Source organism: Acomys russatus, chromosome 8, assembly GCF_903995435.1.
Source record: "Acomys russatus chromosome 8, mAcoRus1.1, whole genome shotgun sequence".
Classification (NCBI taxonomy): Eukaryota; Metazoa; Chordata; class Mammalia; order Rodentia; family Muridae; genus Acomys; species Acomys russatus.
In genome coordinates, this window is record NC_067144.1 from 48208716 (window position 1) to 48223620 (window position 14905).

The window sequence follows — 14905 nt, forward strand, 5'->3', positions numbered from 1 at the left end:
TGTGTTCTATGTTTACTTAGCTTATTATGTTTGCATATATCTTAGAATACCTTCAAGTGCAGTACTGTTAAATATCAGCTTACCTCATAGTGTTGCCCCACTCTATATAGCATATTTGTTTTGTTAGCTTATCTTGCATTTTGCTAATTATTTGCAAAGATCACATAAACGTGCTCGGATTGGAATCTTCTCCCAGTTGACGTGACTTGGAAATATTTAAAACATGAAAGCAATTTATTTGTTCAGAAAATAATGGCTTACAAGCTTTAATTATTTTTAGTTTGCACATAGTAGAAACCCTTATATTCTTAGCTAATAGCTGAAATCAGTTTGTGTCCTGGTCTGTTGGAATTGGGGAAACAAATATAGTTTTCTATGTAAATTGAATGTGATCATGTAATCTGATCATTTATTTAGCTGCAATTTTAAAGGCTAGTGTACTTGAGCTTTTATATTTGTATGTATTTATATGTTTGACTACAAATAAATATAACACTATATCAATATTTTTCATGATAATATCTTAAGAATGTCTATAAGCACTGTGACCATAAACACAAACAAAAAGTGGGATTTTTTTATTCCAAAATAAACAGGGAAGCTTAGTATATTAAGTAAATAAATCATTCACTCTAAATACTTTCATCTCATTACATTGTTCACTTTGAATCAAATAACTAACATGCCATGATGTTTTGATCGTTTTTCAGTCCGTGAATTACCTAGCATGTGCTGGCTTCCTGCCTCCACCTACTGAGTACTGAGCACACCACCATGCCTGGCCCTCTAAGAGGTAAGACATCTATTAAAGGTATGGTGCCTGGATGAGCTACTTTCAAATGGAAAAAATGCAAAAAACGAGAGAAATTTGGGGGTTTATAATATTTACTTTTTAATTTTTTACTATGTTCTAGAACTGATATTTTACAAGTAATTATGAGAAAGAATTTTAGATCTACAACATGAGGCATCACATTCAGTTCTTTTTTTTTTTTTTTTCTGAGTAACTACAAATAATACTAACAACATCTGTAAACCACATTTGTATTAACTATAAAGTCAAGAAAAATAAACCAAGCTGATGCAGTTACTGCCAGCATTAAATGAATAGTCCATGCAAGCTATCTTGGCACAGCACAGGCCCTCAACAAATGGTAGCTCATATTATTGTGACACCTCTTGCGATTCATTTCTTTCAAATATCTACTTTCTCCCTCTGGGAGTTCAAACTGTTTTATGAATCTTTCATTACTGTTGGAAACACGTTCTGAGTTTCATGCAACTAAAGTGTCCAAGTCCATTAGCCAAACATTTTAATTGCTTTTCTTTTCAACTGAATCTTATGTTGAACATCACGCTTTTCAGTAAACAGCAAAGAGTATGTGTAGAAAAGAAAGAAAAAAAAAAAAAAAGAAAGAAAGAAAGAAAGAAAACCAGTTTTCTTGTAGTATTATAGGCTCATTGGCTGGGGCCTTGAAAATCACAATGGTAAAATACAAGATCGAGAGAAAGACTGGAGTCGATTAACCTGTGCCCCTTGCTTCCATGTGGGAGAACTCAGTGATGAGTAATTAGACTGGTGGCTAGCCCCTTAATATAAATAGCTTCTTGCACAGAGTAAATAGTCATAGAGAAAGTGATAGAACAAAGAAAGAGGACTTTGATGTTTTGCCACGCAAAGTTGTGGGATATACATAACATCAGGTGACACCAGTTAGTAAGGTTTGCATGGCTCCTGTTGGCTATCTCTGGGTGATTAAGATCCAGAGCTGTACCTGGTCTTTTGTCCATCTGAGTACAGGGAACAGTGGGGAAACACTATACAAGTGCTTCTTTCTGCCTTTCAACAAAGGAGGAGGAGATGGAATTTATTTTTCTTTCTGCTACTTCTTCTGATTTGACTTTAGCTGAAAATTACCCTTATGTTGAGGCAATGTATTTAAGAGCAACATATTCTGCTTCCATTTGCACATTTGCACACAGATAAACAGAAATAACTTGTGTTTATTTAAAAATACACATTCTAGGATAGATACAATGCTCCATAAGCATTAAATATTTAGTAAGTACTAAGCAAATGCATGTTTGAATCTTTCTGTTTATCTTTCACTGTTAGCCCATAACATAGGAAGAGAAAAGTCATGAATTATACTTAAAATGGACTTTGGGTGAACAAGAATGAAATCTTGCTATTGCTTGGATAAGATTTGAATTATTCGCTAACGGTTTGTAAGTTATAATGCAGATGTTAAGGAAGTGCTAACACTCTGAATATTGTTTTTCTAGATGGAGCATTTGGGGTAGGGTTTGAATTAAATAAATTAATCAAAATACCCCTCATGGCTGACTAGTAGTGGTTTTACAAGAACAAAAAGATAGTAAAGGGTTTCCATGTCCCCTGGAGGGGGAGACCTGGTGGCACTCAGAAGAAGGACAGCAGGTTACCAAGAAGAGACTTGATACCCTATGAGCATATACAGGGGGAGGTAATCCCCCTCAGGAACAGTCATGGGGGGGGGAGAATAAGGGAAAAATAGGAGGGAGGGAAGAATGGGAGGATACAAGGGATGGGATAACCATTGAGATATAACAAGAATAAATTAACAAAAAAATTTTAAAAAGTAGCTTAAACTCTTCAATTATAGTTTAGTTTTACAATTAAGCTTAGTTGTTTAGGGGCTAAGATGTTTATTGGTCTAGATAGATGTTTTAAATTGATAGAGATTAGATATGACAGATAATAATTTACATTCAGAATTTTAGACTTACCAAAATAGCAAATATGTTTTCTTCAAGGTTGCCAAACACAAATAGCCAAAACATTATGAATGTAACATTTATATAATTCCTGATTGTTTCATGGTTCCTGCTGTATGTAGTTTATTTTTCATATGTGTAATAATATAAACATATATGTAAAAAAATAAAATATTAAAAAAAAAAGATAGTAAGCGTGTACTCTCTTGACATTTGGTGACCACAAATGTTTTTATACTCTGTGTATAAGAACAAAAAGTTGCCCCTGAAGCTCGGAATAAGGAGTTAAGTAAACTGTTTTTTAAGGAAGTGTCCTGGTCTCAGTAGCCTCACTACAGTATTGATAATAACAAAGCATGAATTCTTATAGACTGTATGTGTTTTCAACAAGCCCACACAAGTTCAGGCAACACTGCATCCGAGAGAGGTGAACTTTAAGCTTAGATGAAGAGTACTCAAAATTATGTTAAAAATTCCAAAAGAGTACTATATATAGAAATGAAAATTGCTTTAACATGCTATGACATATTTTGGAAATGGAAAGTAAATAGGACATCAAAATATTAATAATTAATTCAGATTATATTAATAGTTAATTAATATAAATAATTAAATTTATCTTAATATATTACATATATTATAAATATAAAAATATCATATATATAAAACCAAAAAATAAAATAAACATAAAGAGACTATAAAAAATGCATATGTAATCATCTTGAAAAATTTAGTTCATATAAAAGTACGTAAATGTGAGCCAGGCATGGTGGTCCATGCCTGTAATTCTAGCACATGGGGAAGCAGAGGCAAGTGGAACTCTGTGAGTTCAAGATCAACCTGATCCACAAAGCAAGTCCAGGATAGCCAAGGTTACACAGAGAAAACTTGTCTTGATAAAACATAAAGCCAAAAACAGATACATTTGTTTATTTTTGCACATATTGAAAATATATCATTTGAGTCTTTCTGCTTCTGGGTTAACTCACTCCTTATGATCGTTTCTAGCACAATCCATTTATCCACAAATTTCAGGAATTCCTTGTTTTTAATAGCTGACTGGTATTCCATAGTGTATATGTACCACAGTTTCTTTATCCATTCTTCTACTGATGGACACTTAGACTGTTTCCATGTTCTGGCTATTATGAATAAGGCTGCTATGAACATGGTTGAGCAAATTTTCTTGTTGTGTGCTGGAGCATCTTCCGGGTATATTCCAAGGAGTGGAATAGCTGGGTGTTGAGGAAGCCCTATTCCCATTTTTCTGAGATAGCACCAGGTAGATTTCCAAAGTGGCTGTACTAGTTTGCAATTCCCACCAGCAATGAAGGAGTGTTCCTCTCTTCCCACATCCTCGCCAGCATGTGGTGTCGCTTGAATTTTTGATCTTAGCCATTCTGATGGGTGTAAGATGAAATCTCAGAGTGGTTTTGATTTGCATTTCCCTGATGACTAAGGAGCTTGAACATTTAAGTGTTTCTCAGCCATTTGATAATCCTCTGTTGAGAATTCTCTGTTTAGTTCCAAGCCCCATTTCTCAATTGGGTTATTTGGTTTGGTAGTGTTTAATTTTTTGAGTTCTTTATATATTTTGGGTATTAGACCTTTGTCAGATGTAGGGTTGGTGAAGAATATACTCACTTATATCTGCATACTAGCCCAAGGGGCGTGTCCCATGAAAGCCTTCACTTACCAGGAAACTGGGACAGAGGGGAGGACATCCTATTGGGACTCTAGAAGAGAGAAGCATGGGAGAATAGCAAAGTAGAAGGATCCAGAGGGTCCTAGAAACCTACAAGTAGAACATTATGATAGGCAGATTTGTGCCCAGGGGTCCTGCTCAAACTAAGGCACCAGCCAAGGACAATACAGGCAGTAAACTTTAAACCCCTACCCAGATCTAGCCAATGGTCAGAACATTCTCCACAGTTGAGTGGAGAGTGGGATATGACTTACTCATGTACTCTGGTGCCTCACATTTGGCCATGTCCCCTGGAGGGGGAGACCTGGTGACACTCAGAGGAAGGACAGCAGGTTACCAAGAAGAGACTTGATACCCTATGAGCATATACAGAGGGAGGTAATCCCCCTCAGTCACAGTCATAGGGGAGGGGAATAAGGGGGAAATGGGAGGGAGGGAAGAATGGGAGGCTACAAGGGATGGGATAACCATTGAGATGTAACAAGAATAAATTAACAAAAAAAATTTAAAAAAAGAAAATATATCATCAATTGTCAATATTATTTCCTTCTGGGTTATATCATAAACAGATAATAAAAAATAAGGATATGATTTTTACCATGGCAATTATACTTTGTACACTACTTTATTTTTTATTAGTCTCATAAAATATTCTATACCTATATCCTTGGCAGCCTAAATAATTTGTCACTTATTATATTTTGAGTATGCTTGGCTTGGTTGATGTTCAAATGATATATGCTGTGATGAGTTGAGCTTTTTTTCAAATAAGATATTTTCCTACATGCTGAATGTCACTTTTTATTCTTAGATGAAGAATTTTTTTCTACCCAATTTGATGCCTGAAATCAGAAGAATGAATACTTTACTATGAAAGCATATTTTAGCTCTGCTTTTATTGAAACAGAAAATATACTATTAACTAATGCAGGTGACATGGCTAAGTGTAGGAATAGGAGATTATATATATAGCCTGCTTACTTTAATATCAAGGTTACAGGGCAGATCTGGCATCAGTTAAAAAAAAAAGTATACTTCATACAGTGAAGAAAATGATAAATGGTCTAAAAACAAATATTTTTGATGTTTATAAATATATTAAACTTTCAATACACATGATAGAAGTAAGTAAACACAGGCAGATAATATATATTTCTATAGATTACTACAATGTAATCTCTGGGAGAAGTAAAGTAATGGTGTAAGTGCTGAATTATTGTATTGTTTTCTAAAGATAAAGAAGTCCAGTATGTCATTTGATATCTCCACTACATGTATTGTTTGATGTGTTTAGTGCTTATAAGGAAAAACATTGGGAGGTTTTCAACTTTGGCACCACACATCTCTCTTATAGTAAGTGTTTTAATCTTCTTGAGATATCGATTGAATGATGTTTGTCATTTTTTCTTTAGCATATCATTAATTATGAAATCAGTCTTAGCCCAATTTTTGCCAGCTTCATTTATTTATTTTGTGTTCCTTGGTGGCATATTGTTCTAGTGCTCAAATTTGCATTCCTTTGCTTCTGTTCTGTTTGCAATTAAATATAAAGCAAGAACAATAGAGACACCCTGCAGGTTTCAGGCAATTTGTGTTATTTTCCCACTGTGTTGTTATTAGTATTGATTAAGGATTAAAAGAATGATGTATTCATTTAAACAGCAACCTGAGTTTTAATATTATACAATGTATTCACTAGAATTATAAAATGTTTGTTCATATCAATGTCATTGTTTTTATTTTAAGAAGTCTTGCAAAATTAATTTTTCCTGATGGAACTTGGAAAAAATTTTTTTTACTGAAGCTACATTATAGCACGATGAACTCCTCCCCTCAGAGCGTGTCCCTATCAGAAGGGCCATCGGATGTGTCCGCAAATACAGACTAGACTATTTGGGCCATATTATTGTGCAACTTTAGGAAAGACATGAAGGTTAAACTTTCTGCCACCTAACATAGTAAGTCAAGTTATTGGGGCTCATATAAATGTCTCAAAAAACAACAATGTCACACATGTCGGGATTCATAATATGAGAAGAAATTGCTAACTTCACCAAAGAAGACAAACAGGTGCTCAAAAGTAGAACATCATGTCACCAGTGATGCAGAACAAGCACTTTTCATTAAAATCTGGTGTCAATGGCTTCTGTAAACCTATCAAACATACAAGAGAAATAGAGAGGCTCATTATTCATGGCATAGGCACAAATTTTTCAAAAGCCCTTTGGGCACATAGGGGTGCTAAGACCCAAAGAACAAATAGAAGACTTCTTTGATTTTGAGTTCCATTGACCCAGTTTTGCTCATCTTTTGGCTATGGATCAGCAGTCAAGAGGAAGGAGGTCATCTGCAATAGAAAATGACGGGTGCATTGAAATTTCTGCCTAAGACTATTGCAGTAGGGAGAATGACTGCAGCTCACTCCTCTGAACAGGACGCTCAGTGGGATGTGATCAGTGGTTACCCTGTGAAATCATGATTCCATGAGTATACGATCCCTGAGAAAAGTAGAACGTTGATTAGAGACTATGACTTTAAAAAAAAATACTATTTCCAAGCTTTTAGAAAACCAAGTGAAGATTAGAAATGTTCTAGGTGGCCAGGAGTGAAGTACCTCGATAAGTGTTATTGAGATACCTGGAACTGAGCACACTGGAGTTACATAAAGAGAATCTGGATTTTGTACATAACTCAAAGTCAGCTGCTCCCTGGAATGCTTTGCCTACAAGGAAAGAGCAGTGAATGACGCTATTGCTGTCTTAGCTGCTGTTCTGGTGTTGTGGAAAGACAGTGTGGTCAAGACAGCTCTTAGAAAAGAAAACATTTAATCAGGGGCGTGCTTACAACGTTTAAGTGTTAGTCCATCCTCATCATGTGGGAAGCAGACAGATGCGGAGGTGAAACAGCAGCTGAGAGCTTTGCATGCTGATCTGCAGTCAGCCTGCAAAGCGGAAGACACTGGACCCAGTGTGTGCTTTGGAAACTTCAAGTCTCCCCAGGGGCACACTTCATCCAAAAAGGCTAGTCCTACTTCAACTAGGCCATATCCCCTAGTGCTTCCCAGATATTTCTACCTATGAGCCTGTGAGGACCACAATTGTTCAATGTAGCACAATCCTGTGCTTCTTAAAATTCTCTCTCTCATTCATATACGTAATGTAGGTAATGATAATGTAAGTAATGGAGAAAAGATATGTGCCATATATTAAGCAAGCTACAATTGGGACTCTTGATGCCCATGCACTTCTCAGCAAATTTTGCAGTATATAATAATTAATAAGGTGATATCTCCCATTCTATTGTCCTTCTGTCTCTGTGGAACCAGGATGTGTGACATAGAAGCCGGAGGAGTATCAGAAGTCCAGAATTTTCTCCTTTACACACTGAGTGTGATGGTAGCTTCATCTGTGTGAGAACCTGTCTAAAATACACAAACATAGAAATGAAGTAATACTGCTTAATAAGAAAATTGATCAGATATATGCACACCAGTAACGTTATAATGAGGCAGTCTTTTTAGGAAATTTATTTCAAAAGTTACAGAAATAAGAGGAACAAATATCTCTAGATAACTTCTAGAAGTAGAATTTATAAAGATATCATTATAGTTTTTTTTGTAAAAATAAATGCTATTGCACTCTCCATAATAACTAAACACCTGTATTAAAATATTTTAGTCGACTTTAAAAATATAAATTTAAGTGAACCTTTACATTGAGCATTCAAAATCATTTCAATATTATTTACCATTCATCCTCCTACACAGAGCACCAGATGAGCCATTTGAAGTCAAACCAAAATATTACACTAGTCCTGAAAAGTACTCATGGTTCAAAGGATAACTGGAAAATAGACACAAGTACAAGAGAAATAGGGAGATATTATTATAATCGTAAATAACGTGGAGTAGCAGCACATGAAAGGAGAGATCAGTTCTTCGTGTCAAAAGAAGCTTCAAAGAAATCACCGGATTCTGAAGAGAATGAAAGCGTTTTTGCAGCACTGTGTTGACAAGGAAGCTGGGGGGACAAGAACAAACAAATAATGAGCCAGAAGCAGGGTTAGGGAGAACCTTCAGAAGTCAGATTTAATTTTTATTTTCCAATTTGCTGGCCAAATCACAGTGTAAGTGATACTTTGAAAGCATAATTAGCTCAATCTCATCCCTCTGGCCTACGCCACTCAGTCGCTTTCTATTCCCTTTCTAGATGTGAAACTCTATATTTTGTGTGCCTCCTACTGTATCTACAACCTCTTGCACAGCGCCTGTTCTCCTCGCTACTAGCGGCTGAACTGAATTGTCCCTTTTCAGTTTCTAGGAAGTGCTAAATATACCCTCCTTTCTCATTGCATTTTGGTTTCTTGTCCTTCATATCACAAGTTAAAGTCACTTCCATAAACACATTCTCAGGACACACTAAATATCTAAACATCCACGACTATCAGTTGCAATACAAATTAACTTTCATTCTAAAAGGACAAAAATATGTGATTATTTTACTAAATATAATTTTATTACAATATCATTTATTATTATATTTTAAAATTAATTTTTCCTGTAAAACATTCTAAATGTTTAATTAAAGAGTTCTGGATAGATAGATGAGCAATTTTTTTAGAGTATATAAAAGAGAAAAACTAGGCTGGGCGCAGTGCATGCCTTTAATCTCAGCACTTGGACGGCAGAGATAGGTGGATCATTATGTGTTTGAGGCCAGCCTGGTGTACAAAGTGAGTCAAGGACAGCCAAGGCTATGGAGAGAAACCCTGTCTAAAAAAGGAAAACACATTCACACAAAACAAACAAGCAAAAAACCAAAAAGAAAAAGAAAAAGAGAGAATTTTGCACCTGTCAAAAAACTTTCTTTTAATATTTGTGGAAATAAATTTAAAAGAAAGACAATATTAAAATATCTCATTTAAGTGATATTTATTTATATAAGGTATTATTTACATAGGTAGAAGGGGATATGAAGAAAGTATATTTCTGAAGAGACAGTATTAGTTTTGATTTGAGATAAATAAGCCAAAAATAAGCCTTGAAAATTGAGGACAAACAAACAAACAAATTAAACATCTCACATAAAGACAAGATAAAAGCCATTCATGTCACAAGATTTGTAACTATCATCTTCTAGGAGACTGTGAAGAAAGACTTAAATAAAGTTGTATTGTTTCATCATGTTTAAACATCACTATGGTTACTTACAGTTTTCCTAATGTATATTCCAAAATAAAAATAATTTTTGGTGTAAGAGAACAGGTACTATACAAACGTGTAAGACATAATGCAACTATACATACTTTTAAAACATAGGAGGGACAGCTCTAATTTTGGTTTTCTGTTGGTTACTTTTAATACGGTTGTGACCAAACACCTAGTGGAAGCAACATAAGAAAGGAGAGGTTTCTTTAACTCTCGGTATCCAGAGGTCCACACCATTGTGCTGTGGAAAGTGGTGATTGCAGTGGTACAACCTGTGGTCTGAGGAGATTGTGGCGTGGCCTCTGCACATCCTGTTGTATCGGAAAAATTGTAGGTTTAGGTCGGAAGTGTAAGGAGCTGTAACTTTTGAGGTCTGTCTTCAAATACACACATCTGTAGCCTAGACCCTAGCCTTAAATATCACATCATCTCCTCAGAACAGGTGCAAAGCATCAGTTTGTGATGTTGTTTGTTTTGTCGTGTGTGTGTGTGTGTGTGTGTGTGTGTGTGTGTGTGTGTGGTGTTAGAGATTGTTTTTAATTCCCCGCCCCTGTGCTTTCTCCCCTGACTTGTTGTAAAAGCAAGGACAACTCGGTGGCTCTTAACACATACATGTATTTATCATCATCCACCAATTATCACTCAAAGTCACCAGTGCTGCGGAGAAAAGAGCTTGCTTGAAGTTTAAGATAATCATTTAGAAAATTACCATAAGCTAATATTTGATACACAAAGCAAGGAAGCTATTAACAAGTAACGTGGTCCTACAAGAAGGTTACACCTGAAAAATATAAGAGGGCCGTATTTCCAAAGAGAAGATAAACCAAGAATCAAAAATAATAATAATTTAGGCTATCAAATATATTCTAGATCCATATAATTCAAAACAATTTTAAAATTATGGAAAACCAAGCATAAAACATCTTTTTGATGTTGACTCTTACAGCTATAAAAAACATACACAGGATTCCTCGCTCCTCCCGCGCCTCGAGGGACAGGCTGCCTGCATCTCTGGGACCAGCACAAGCCACTGGGACCCGAGCCAAGCCAGAAGTCGAGCCTTTATTGCCATTTTGCGCATTTTGAGGTGTTGGGTTCCTGCAGATACTAGGGTTTCCCAGATCAGCTCAGAGCTAATTCTTTGAGCCTTAATGACAGGAAGGATGAGAAAAACCACAGGAAGAAGCTTCGAGTTCTGGTTTTGCTGATCCCTGCGACTATGAAGACCGGAAACAAGAAGCACACCAAGAAGGCGATCCTGCTGCGTGTCTTGCACTACATCCAGTAATGTCCAGAGAAGCGTTGATGTGGCCAAGGCCTTTCGCAAGCTCCATGTCTGCAATGGCAAAGGCAGATTTGTGAGGCTGGGTCGGAATCTAACTGCTGATGAGACCCGGCTGAGACACTCCACCCCCTTCAGTTTCAGAAGTCACAGCCTTGGGGCACTGGTTCCAAACTTGAGAGTTTACCCTTATCAATTCTTTACCCAATTCTGGCCCTATAAGCCTCGCTGCTCTCTATCTCTTGACCAGTCTGAAAATGTGGTCAACACATACCCAGGCCTAGAAGAAGAAAATGGGGAAGGTACCATCTATCCAAGACCCTCAGCCCTAGCACCCGCCCCACAACTGCACAGTCCTTGTCTGGAGGTGATGGACAAGGGGGCCAGCTGGTGTTCCTGGACATGGCTCAGAACATCATTGCCAATGACGTCACAAATGATTATACTGTAGCAACCTAGGACGGGGAGCTGGACAACGAGGCTCAGGACAGGACTCAGAAGTCCTATCTCTTCACCAGGGCACAGCCCTGTCTCAGTCAGAAGCTATTCTTATGCATTTCCGGTGAGGAGACAAAGAAGACCTCTGGCTGCCTGCGTGGACCTCTGAGGACAGCCCAAATTGGAGCCCACTGGCCTTCAAGTCTTATCAGATCAATACCTGGCGTGTGACGAACCGCCTGAGTGAGGTCTTAGGACTTAGCTCTTCACTCTTCAGCTCCCCAAGCAAAATCCTGGCCAGATCAGGTCCTGGAAGATGGCACCTTTTCTCTGACTGAAGGTCTCTTGGAGTCTTCACCGGCTGCATGTGAACTGGAAAGGCCCCCAGAGAAGGACGCACTCTCTGAAGACCGCACAGGCCTGCCTAACTTCCAGTTCTCAGTCTCACTGGACCACTGCTCGCTGTCGCTGAGAACATGAACGTGCTGTCCAATGGCAGCTCCAGTTCAGACAGAAGGAGCAAGCTAACCCTCAGGACTTGCAGACCTCCAGTGACGAGGACAAAGTATACACACGGACACCGACCCAGAGGTCTTCTGGCCTGCTGGTAGCTGGGAAGAAGATCAAGAAGATCCAGGCAAGCCAGGGTTCTGTGAAGCCCAAGGACCGCAAAAAAGAAGTGTGTGGATGGCTTCATCATGTTCTGCAGGATGAACCGGAAGCAGTACATCCAAGCTGTCCTGGAACAGCATCCACAGCTGCCACCAAGGAGCTGGCTCAACTATGGCAAGGCATGACTCTGGAGGAGAGGAGACCATATTGCACAAAGGCACCCAGGTTGAGCTGCCAGCACAAGCTCATAGTGAAGTGGGAGCACTCCAGCAGTGAGGACGACGATGAGGAGACCCCTAAGTCCTTCTACCAGCTGCTGACTAAGAAGGTCCAAGTGTCTTTGGGTATGACCTCGCTGGCCACCTCTCACTGCCAGTGAGAGGGGTAACCTCTGCTGGGCTCTACTGTCTGTTTAGCTTCCAGATCCTCTGACATTTGTTTCCCCTGCACCTCAGCATCCTGTGCTGTGGGCCCCCTGCCCAGTCACCCACCCCCAGCTCTGGCTTGGGTACTGCCCCTTCCTTCTGCCTTTCACACCTCTGTTCTTATAGGGTGGGAGCCCTAGATGAAATGCAGAACTTACCTCTGTCCCCAGGATCCCATGGATTCCACCCTGTTGGTGTTCTCTGCATCCGTCTCTGCTCTATGTATGGACTATTTATTGTCTTAAAATGAAGTGGAACCTCTTACCAGCTGGGAGAGAAGGGATGCTCTGTCCAGGACCCTTGGGCATGGATGAGATTTCAACATAACAAATCCAGAAGGCCTATGCTGTTGCACTTTGAAAGCCCTCCAGAGTCCACAGGTCTGAAGTGAACCCTTCTACCAGAAATCCAGTCTTAGGATGTGGTGACCCATGTTTCTAATTCTAGCTTTCAGGAAGATGGGATTTGAGACCAGTCTGGCCTATAGAGCACATGGGCTTTATCTCTTATTCTCTTTGAGGCCAGTTGTTCAGCAGGTAACCTGTACCCCGCATGGATCTGTTGTCTGTTAGGTTGGCTTTAATTGAAATGGAAGCATAACATGTTCTAGAAAAATAAAAATTAGCAATACAAACTAGAAAAATAAAAACAGAAATTTGGAGTGAGAGTAAAATGTTAATGGTTTTATTTAAAAGTAAGGTGTATATTTTAGGTACAAGAATAGTTGCAGTTTCTAAGAAAAAGAGTTTTCTTTTTCTTTCATTTTTCCTTTTTTTATGATATGGAGCTTCACGAAGTCCATACTGTCCTTCAAAATATGTCGCTGACTATAAACGTGACCTTCTGAATTCTCTGTCTCTCCCAGCCAAGAACTGGGATTATATAAATGTATCACATTTTTAAATATTCTTCTCTTATGTATGAACCTCAATTAGTGCACATAAAGAAAAATTATAATAAGCGAGTCTCCCTCATGAAATCATTAAGGTAATGATTGTCAGGGAAGACATAAAATTATTTCAATTCCTTGCATAAAAGTGTAGTAGGTAGTTCTTGTTCTCTACAATTTAATAACTCTTCTCAACCAATTTTAGGATTTAAATAAGTGGAGATCCAAGATGGGGTTGCCTAACACACACCTTGTTTGAGCAGCAGGTCAGCAGTGAACATTCAGCAACCCAAGGATTGATCTGAGACCCATACAACAACAGCACCAGTAACCCACAGGAGATCCAGGCTATGAAGAAAATACAATCTGAGGTAATACAGGAAATGGAAACCAGAGAGATGAGGACAGGATCTACAGTCATAAGTGTGACCAACTGAGAGATGGAACCAAGAGATGGAACAAAGAATATTGGAAATAGAAGATATGACCAAAGAAATGGATACAGCAGTCAAGGAAAATTCTAAATATAAAAGGCTCTTGATACAGAATATTCACGAAATCTGAGACACTATGAAAAGACCAAACCTAAGAATCACAGGGATAGAAGAAGAAGAAGCCCCCCAACTTCAAGGCCCAGAAAATATTTTCAACAAAATCCTGGAAGACAACTTTCCTAGCCTAAAGAAAGAAATGTCTATAAATATACAAGAAGCTTACAGAACCCCAAAGAGATTGGACCAGAAAAGAAAATCCCCCCCATAATAGTCAAAACACTAAATGTACAGAACAAAGAAATAATATTAAAAGCTGCAAAAGAAAAAGGCCAAGTCACATATAAAGGCAAACCAATCAGAATTGCACCTGACTTATCAACAGAAGCTATAAAAGCCAGAGGAGCCTGGGCAGATGTCATGCAGACACTAAGAAACCACAGATGCCAACTCAGACTACTATATCCAGCAAAGCTCTCAATCACCACAGATGGAGAAAACAAGATATTTCATGACAAAACCTAGTTCAAATAGTATCTCACCACAAATTCAGCTCTATGGAAGATACTAGAAGGAAAACTTCAACCCAAGGAGGGTAATTTTCCTCAGGGAAACAAAGGAAATAAATAACCCCACACCCACCAAAAAAAAAAAAAAAAAAAGGAAGAAAGGAAGCTCCCACACACTCCACAACTATCAACATCAAAATAATAGGAACCATTAACCACTGGTCATTAGTATCACTCAACATCAATGGCCTCAACTCCCCAAAGAAGAGACACAGGCTAACAGAATGGATGCATATAAGAAACACACCTCACCAAAAAAGATATATATTACCTTAGAACAAAGGGCTGGCAAAAGATGTTCCAAGTGAATGGAACAAAGATACATGCTGGAGTAGCCATTCTAGTATCTAATAAAATAGACTTTCAACCAAAACTAATAAAAAGAGATGGGGAAAGACACTTCATACTCATCAAAGGAAAAATACACCACGACGATGTCTCAATTCTGAAAATCTAAGCCCCAAATATAGGATCAACCACATTCATAAATATTACTAAAGCTTAAATCATATATCAAATTGCACACTTTAA

The 14905-nt window shown here is 38.0% G+C and overlaps 1 pseudogene; it reads left to right on the forward strand.

The window, feature by feature from the left end:
- The first annotated feature begins 774 nt into the window (after positions 1-774).
- Positions 775-12379, forward strand: LOC127193002 (meiosis initiator protein-like; annotated as a pseudogene).
- Positions 12380-14905: the final 2526 nt, after the last annotated feature.